Raw genomic sequence first — 9,124 nt, forward strand, 5'->3', positions numbered from 1 at the left:
ATATATAGAAATACAACCCTAGGCAAGTACTTAATCCTGTTTGCTTCAGTTTCCTCATCTGTAAAATGAGCCAGAGAAGTAAATGGCAAACCACCAGTATCTTTGCCACAAAAAAGAGGTCACAAAGACTTGTTCATGACTGAAATGACTCAGTAACAACAACATATATAATATAGATTCTGATATTCTATTATCTCAGTCTGGAGATTTCCAAAACAGATCCCCCTAATGCTGCTAATCCTTCCAGCTTTCGTGCTTATGTTATCCTTCTCAGTAACCCTTGACAGTATTCTCCGAGTTGCCCTTTATTCTAGACACATCTTCTCATTATGCTAGTTCAGGTCTTTATCAATTCTTGGCTAGCCTCCTGCAACCACCTCCAAATTGCTTTTAGCTTCTCTTCTTTCCACTTTAACCTCATGAAGCTGCCAAAATAATCTTCCTAAGGCACAGCTCTGCCCATGTCATGACTCTGCTCAAAAATCTTCTGAAGCTTATTGCTTCCAGGATAAAATACAAACTCCCCCATCTGGCATTTAAAGCTCTGATTAACCTGGCTCCAGTCCACCTTTCCAGATTTATTGCATATGATTCCTCCCTCCTCACCCCTGCATCTAAGAATCATTAATGCCCTTCAAGTTCAGCTCAGGTGCTGCTTTTTACAAGAATCCTTAGTGCTACCTCCATGCAATGGATTATATTTACTTATTTGTATAAAGAGAGCACAAGGTGGTAGATAATGAGCCAGCCTGTAATCCAGGAAGACCTGGGTTCAAGTCCCTTTTCTGATACATATTGGTTTTGTGAACTGGGACAAGTTGGCGCTCTAGACAACCTTCTGAGATTACAAACTGTAGAGAAAATGCCACTCTGCTGTGGTAGAGAGAGGTTCTTCAGCTGGGAGTTCTCTTTGTCAGCGAAATCGCAGGACTGGTTCCTATCTTACTTATTCCTCTACAGGCCTTCTACCCTAGAGTAGAGTGTAAGCTCCTCATTTCAAGGGCAGGAACTGCTTCATTCCTATCTTTATATTCCCAGGACCAAACACAATGCCTGGGACATAACAGGCACTTTGTAAATGTTTCCGGTTTTAATTAAATTGAATTGAATCAAATCAAAATGAACACAATGGAATGGGATGGAAGGAAAGCCACATACCTGATTGCCAACTCAGGAGGAAAAGGGGGATGTCAAACACTTCAAAGGTAGCTTCCTATAAAGCAGCTGAATGTTAGCATTGAGAGATCTATGGTCTTTTCCATCATTCTGTGATTCAGTGATCTCACTATCAAATAAACCTTTCTTGTTAGAATTCTATTTGAGTAGAATGTAGCGGAGGGAAGATTTAGAGAAGAGGTAGATGGGGAAATAAATAATGAGGGAGAAGGAGAAAAAAGATGACCAGAATATTTGTGGTTGCTCCCTGTTAGCATCACTCCTAATGAAGAGACAATTGGTGTGATCACCTTCAAAACTCCATGCTTGGGGGGAAGGGAGTGCCAAAGAAACATGTATTTATTACGTGTCTACTATGTGCTAGGCACTGTGCTAAGTGATCTACAAATATTATTTCATTTGATCTTCACAAGGACCCTAGGAGGTAGGTACTATTATTATCCCCATTTTCCAGTCAAAAACTGAGGCAGACAGAGGTTGAGATTTGCTCAGGGTCACACTGCTAGTAAGTGTTTAAGGCCAGATTTGAACTCATGTCCTTTGCCTCCAGGGCTAGTATTCCATTCACCACACTACCTCCCTGCCTTCTAGGGGAAGAGAGGAGGGTACTCAAGCTCAGAGGGGGACTGTGGCTTAGGAACTGGCAGGTAAAGAAAAGGTGGCCCTACTATTTGAAGCTTAAAAAAATTAAAATTAAAAACACAAAGTGCATACGCATGTAATCAATCCACAACCAGATTGGTCCTTCCCCCTCCCTCCATAAACCTAACTTCACTTGCATTCACAAGATCAGTATGTGGGGATCACACACAGTGCGATTTGCCGGAAGTTTACCTAGTTCTCCCTACCTCTCAACCTGGCTGTGCTGAGGGTGAGAACTCCAAGGCAGGGGTTCTGCTACCTAGCACTTACTGAAGATTTGTAAGAACAAATAGATCACTGTGAAAGCAAAGGCAATCTTCTCCGTTTCTGGCTGTATTTCCCAGGAGGTAATTGGTCTATAGAACAAAGTTTATCCTATCGCTAAAATAAGGAGCAAGTCGGACCTATCCCTCATCATCACAAGAAAGATGATGAATGCAAGCCCAAACAGAGAATGCAGTAGCACCAGTGAACCATTTGACAGGATTTAGTATGGGAAGAGCCACCTTCTTCTCTGCCTTCTCCCCACCTCCACTGCCTCCCTGAGTCACTCCCCACCCACCAGTATCCAAACTGATAGAGATTTAGGTTGAGTGGAGTTGATTAGAATGACAGGTTCATAGATAGTAGTTGTATCTCCAAGGGAATCACATTCAAGGAAGAATTATATCCTAAGGACCCTTTTAATTTTGAGATTCTATTATTCTAAAACATGCACCCATTTTTGGGGGATAAAAAGGGGAAACAATGACAGCAAAAGAAAGACTTGCTTTGGAGTCACAGGGCCCCAGTTTAAATCCTCTGTCATTTGTTATTTTATGGTGTCAGACAAGTAACATCACTCTGAGCCTCCATACCCTCATCTATGAAAGGAGAAATAGATGATAGCAGGGAACCCCTTCTAGTTCCATGATTCTTAGCCTGACTTTCAAAACCATCTAAGATTGGACCCAGGCTATTTTTCTGGTCTCATGTTCCAAATTCCTTGTCTTGCAACCTTACCTTTGGCCAACCTGGAATATTTGTGGTCCCCAAACATGCTTTGCCTGTTCCAGTTCCTTTGCCTTTGCTCAGGCCATTCCTTCTGTCTAGAATGTCCTTCCCCAATCCCCATCTTTCAGGTCTTCTTGTCAAATTCCCATCCATCCTTCAAGGCTAGATTCAAATGCTACTTCTCCATGAAGCCTTTCCAGATGCTGCTTCTGAACAAAGAGATCACTTGTGATTCTTTTATCATACTTTCACTTTCAACCTTGTATGTCCACCTTCAGAGCTCATGTGTAAAATCTCCCAGCTGGCCCAAGAAAAATCAATAAGATTTAGAGCCAGAAAGCTCCTTAGAGGTCAACTAGTCCAAACCTCTCATTTTATGCATGAATACACTTAGTCTTAAATGGGTAGTAAGTAGGGGCAGCTACGTGGCACAGGGGATAGAGCAACGGGCCTGGAGTCAGAAGGACCCGAGTTCAAATTTGGCTTCAACCAGGTACTTGACACTTACTAGCTGTGTGACCCTGGGCAAGTCACTTAACCCCAACTGCCTCACCAAAAAAAAAAAAAAAAATAGGTAGTAAGTAGAAGAACTGGTTGTTAAATTTGATGCACTGTAACACACTAGAATAGCTAGGTGGCACACCAGTGGATAGAGTTCAGGGCCTGGAGTCAAGAAGGCTATGCTTCCTGAGTTCAAATTTGGCTTCAGATACTAGCTGTATGATGCTGGGCAAGTCACTGAACCCACTTTGCCTCAATTTCCTCATCTGGAAAATGAGCTGAAGAAGGAAGTGGCAAACCACTTCAGTATCTTTGCCAAGAAAACCTTAAATGGGGTCAGGAGAAGTCAGACCTGACTGAAATGACTGAACAACAAAAAACACACTGCCTGCCATTACTCCAGCAAATGTCATTCCCTCTTCTGAAGTATAAATGTAGCAAAGAGAGGATAAGTGACTCGCCTAGGGCCACACAACCAACCAGTAGCAGAGCCTAGTCCTGTCCATAAGTAACTCCAAAGGAAATGGTACAGTGAAAAGAGAACCAAGGTTCAAATCTCACTTCTGATTCTACTACCTGTGTAAATCTGTCATACGAGAGGAACAGACTATATGGCTTCTGAGACCCCTTCTAGCCCGGGATCCTCTGATTGTAGGTAGTGATCTGGGACAAGAGAAAGAAAGAATCAATATTCCATTGCTGATTCCATTATCAAGCCCTCAAATTGTCTAGGTCTCCAAAAATGGACCATTTCAGTTGAATTCTAAAGATCCCATCATTCTCCCCACCCAGGACACTGGATAAGTGACAAAAGACAGGAAGCATTAGCAGAAGCAGTACCCAGAAAAGTCACTCCATGAGGAAATGAGTAAGTTCTGGCTAAATATACTATGGGATACTGGGCATGTGGAAGCTGTCAACAAGCATTTATTAAATGTTAACTATGTGCTTGGCATTCTGCTTAGGTGCTATGAGTTACAAAGACAAAAATGAAGTTGTTCTCTTTCTTCAAAGAGCTTGCACTGCTTTGAGGGAAATAGCATGTACACATATGAGAATATACAAAACAGATACAAATATTCCAGGTAACTTTCAGATGGGACGGAGCAGGTGTTAATGGCTGGGGAAATCAGGAAAGGTGCCATATAGTGAGCTCTGACGGAAGATAGGGATTCTAATAGCTGGAGATAAGGAGGGACTGCATTTTATGAATGGGGGTAGGGTAGCCTATGCAAAGACACCGGGTTGGAATGTCACATATGAAAAACAACAAGCCAAGTTTGTTTGGATTTTAGAGTGCTATGAAGTGGAATAATACATAATAAACCTGGAAAGTTAGATTGGAGCCAGGTTATGAAAGACTTTAGCTGGGAAATGAAGGAGTTTCTAAGATAAACCTCTTTTCCTGTTAGAACAGAGAGACTATGGTCCCATAAACCCAATGACACTCCCTCCCTCCCTCTCCCTCTCCCTCTCCCTTTCCCTCTCTCTCTCTCACTCTCTCTCTTTATTTCTCTCCCTCAAGACACTTAAGTGGTACAGAGGATAGAGCCCTGAACCTAGAGTCAGGAAGATTTGAGTTCAAATGTGACCTCAGATACCTAATAGCTGTGGGACCCTGACCAAGTCACTTAACCACTGTCTGCCTCAGTTTCCTCATCTGTAAAATGAAGATGAAAATAGCATCTACTTTGAAGGGTTATTGTGATGATCAAATGAGATAATATTTATAAAGTGCTTAGCACAGTTCCCAACATATAGTAGGCACTTAATAGATGTTTATTTCCTTCCTTCCTTCCTTCCAATTTGAAGGTACCCTCAAGATAAAGCCTTATAGACAAAGCCTACCTCTCTGGGGCCTAATGGTTTCTGAGATTTATGTTGTTAAGTCCCTCTAGGCTACACATAATAATAACAGTGACACTTTAAAGTTTATAAAGCAATTTATACACATTGTCTCATTTGACTCTCAAGAAAGTCTGTAGGTAATAAAGGTAGGTAATAAAAGTCTTATTATCCCCATTTTTTAGATGAGGAAACTGATGCTCAGAAGGGCTAAGTAACTTGCTTCAAATCACCTAGTTAGTAAGGCTAGATTTGAATCCAGATCTTCTTGGTCTAAGGCTAGTGTTCTTTTCACTCTACCATGCCGTCTCACACTTGGTTCTTCTTTTCCCCACTTTAGCATTCATTCTTGCCTACTTAGTTAGGGTGATGGAGGGCAATACCTTGGCCTCTACTGCTTAAAGAGCCATAACCAAACTGGCATGTTTGGAGGAATTGCCCCATTTAGGATTGCTTGGCCCGCAACTTAAAGTCCCTCCATTCTCCCACTTATTCATTTCATGGTAAAGGTGACATTAAGCATCAGTGTCAGGGTTAGGTCATGTCTGCTATGATTTCGGTGTTTCTAGTGTAGGAATTCACACTTTGCATCCTCAAAGAGCTGCCTAGGTCCTTTGTATTTTGAACTAGTGGTGGAAAGGGGGAAGAGGAGGACATACCCAGCATCCTTCAGTGCCTTGTCCCTGGGGTTGGCTGATCTGTGAACCAGCATCATATCAGACAGGAATTATATGTTGTTGTTCAGTAGTTTCAATCACGTCCTACTCTCCATGACCCCATTTGGGATTTTCTTGGCAAAAACAGTGGTTTGCCATTTCCTTCTCTAGCTCACTTTACAGATGAGGAAACCAAGGCAAATAAGGTGAAGTGACTTTGCCCAGGGTCAAACAATTAGTAAGTGTCTGAGGCCAGATTTAAACTCAAGTCTTCCTATGCTCAGCACTCTATCCATTGAACCATTTAAAGCCATGCTTGGGGCAAATTACTTCATTTCTCTGGCCCTCTGCTTCCCTATCCATAAAATAAGCTGAATAATTCTTTATTATGTGTAATGGTCACATAATATTAGGGCTTATTGAAAGTAAAAACAAAACCTCTTCATTCTACAAGTACCTGTGTGATCTTGAGTATGTTACTTTTCTCTGGAGCCGTTTCCTCCTCAGTCAAATGAGGGGATAGCACTAGATGATATACTCTCAAGGCCTCTTCAGGCTCTATGTCTTATGATCCTAAGTGTGGCACTGAATAGACATTAATAGCAAGTGGTTAGGAGAGCTCTGAAAAGTTTCTCAGCATCTTGGCATCATTACACTGTAGGCAATTAGGTGGCTAATTAGAATGGCCTAGTTTGAACATTTTGGAGAAAGCTTGATTTCAGAACTGCAGCAACATATCCCCTCTCATTCTCATAAGCCTGTGAAATTTTTATTTCTAAATCGAGTGAAGAGATGCCAGGAAAGAAAGAAAATCTTAGTTAAATCTCACTCTGGTGACTTGTACAGTACAGTAGAAAGAACACTGGATCACAGGATTTAGAACTAGAAGGGCAATTATCAAACTTCCCTGTTCCACAGGTGAGAAAACTAGGCCTAAAGAGAACTGATTGTACTCAAGGTCACACAGGCACCAGCACACTGCAGATATTTAGCTAAGTTCTTGCTCACATTACCTTCCTTTATTCTATAGGTGATAAAACTGAGCTTACAAAATGACAGGAATTAGAGCTGGAATGGAAGAAACCCTAGAGCCCATCCAGCTTGATCCCCACCATTTTACAGATGATTAAATTAAAAGCTAGATGGCACACATGGATAGAGTGCTGGCCCTGTAAGCTGGGCCAGAGTCAGAAGGACCTGAGTTCAAATTTGGCCTCGGACACTTACCAGCTGAATGACCCTGAGTAAGTCACTTAACTCTGTTTGCCTGAGTTTCCTCATCTGTAAAATGAGCTGCAAAAAGGAAATGGCAAACTACTCTAGTATCCTTGCTGAGAAAACCCCAAATGGGGTCACAAAGAATCAGACATGGCTAATCAACTGCAACAAGTTAAAAACTTATAAAAGTGAAGGGATTTCGCTGAGATCAAAAGGAATTAAGTTAGCAAAGCCAGGATTGGAACCCATATCCTCTGATTCCAAATCCAGTGCTCCCTCAAGGCAGACAGATGGACTAGTCAAGCTTTGATTTTATGATTCTAGGAGGGAGGCAAGTTGGACGTTGTCAGGGAGTCCTGTGGCTCTAAAAAATATGTATTGATCACTTATGATGCGCAAGGAACCATGGCAAGCATTATGAAATTTAGAGGAATGTTTGGGGCATGGGTGACAAATGATCTTGATGTTTTCTAGAAAAGAGTGTTTAATGTTCAGCTATAAAAGAGTAAAGCATATACTGATAAAATTTTAAGAGTTGGAATAGTTGGAGGTCAACTTGGGTCCAATCTCTGACCTAAAGCAATATATCCCTCCTAACTTTTTCTAGCCTCTCCCTAAGAGCTTCTCAGATTTCTAAATCTTTTCTTCTACTGGTCAAATACTACCTAGTTCCTTTTTGTTGTTTTTGTTCAGTCATTTCAGTCATGTCCAACTCTTCATGACCCCTTTTGGGATTTTCTTGGCAGATACTGGAGTGGTTTGCTACTTCCTTCTCCTGGTCATTATATAGCAGAATGAGGAAACTGAAGTGAATCTGAACTCAGTTCTTCCTGATGCCATGCCCAGGGTTCTACCCCCTACATCACCTAGGGGCCTGTAGTCTATTATTAATGAGATATGGTTTCCAGATTCCCCCTCCCCCAAATTCTGATTGCCTATCTCTAGCTTGCCAATTTTCCTCTTAAAATATTCTTCCCAGAAATGAACACAATATACCATATTCTGATCTGATCAGTGCAGACTATATTCAGAATATTACTTCCTTTGATCTAGACACCATACTTATTTTAATGCAGCCTAAGTTCACATCAGCTATTTTTTTTTTCTTCCTTCTGTTGGCTTACTACATTTGAGGTTAATTGAAAGCTTTAAGCCTTTTCACCAGTAGAGCTGATAAGCTAAGCCTTCTTCATTCTGGTCTTCTACCATTGTTGTTGTTGTTGTTACTGTTAACTTGAATATGGGATATGAATATACGTTTAACCTTGCTGAATTTTGTCTTTTTGATTTAGGTCCCTCATTCCATCCAAGACATTATGATCTTTTGGGATCTCAATCCTGCCATCTCATAAACTAGCTCTTTCTTTGGGCTTCTGTCTGTTCATCCAAGCCACTGATAAAAATGCTAAAGATGATAATTCTCAGGGTAAAGTTCTGTGGCACTAGAGACCTCTCTCCAGATTGAAAGAATTCACTGGTCAATGTCCTTAGAGTAGTCAACCAGATGTAGAATCATTTCATTGTGCTACCCCTAATCTGTTTTTCTCCATCTATTGGAAATAGAAAGAAAAGAAATCATGAAGTCAATCAGAAAGCAGTAGTAAGACCAAGTAGAAACAGGGGACATGGGACATTAATAAAAATGGCTAGACTTCACAGTACTTTAAGGTATACAAAGCACTTGAAAAATATTATCTCATTTGACCCTCACAATCTTGTGAAGTCAGTGCTATTATTATCCTTATTTTACAGATGAGGAAACCAAGGTTAAGAGAGGGTAACTGACTTGTTCAGGGTCACAAAGCAAGTAAGTGCCTGAGTCTGGATTTGAATTTAGATCATCCAGACCCAGTGCTCTATCCATTGTGCCACCTGACTGCCTCTGTTAAGTGTAGAAGGTGGCTTAGAACCAACTCATCTTCAGTACTTCAGATTCAGTTGCCTTATCATTTTTCTTTTGAAACAAATCATGGCTACTTTCTCTTCTAAGCTAGGGCTCATACTGGGAAACAATATATTTAAAGACTGCAGGCTCCCAGATGCTGTTTCAGACACACATGACAAGGGTGTGGGGGGAGGGGTTGGCTTTACCT

Source organism: Vombatus ursinus, unplaced genomic scaffold (assembly GCF_900497805.2).
Source record: "Vombatus ursinus unplaced genomic scaffold, bare-nosed wombat genome assembly UNPS02014863.1, whole genome shotgun sequence".
Classification (NCBI taxonomy): Eukaryota; Metazoa; Chordata; class Mammalia; order Diprotodontia; family Vombatidae; genus Vombatus; species Vombatus ursinus.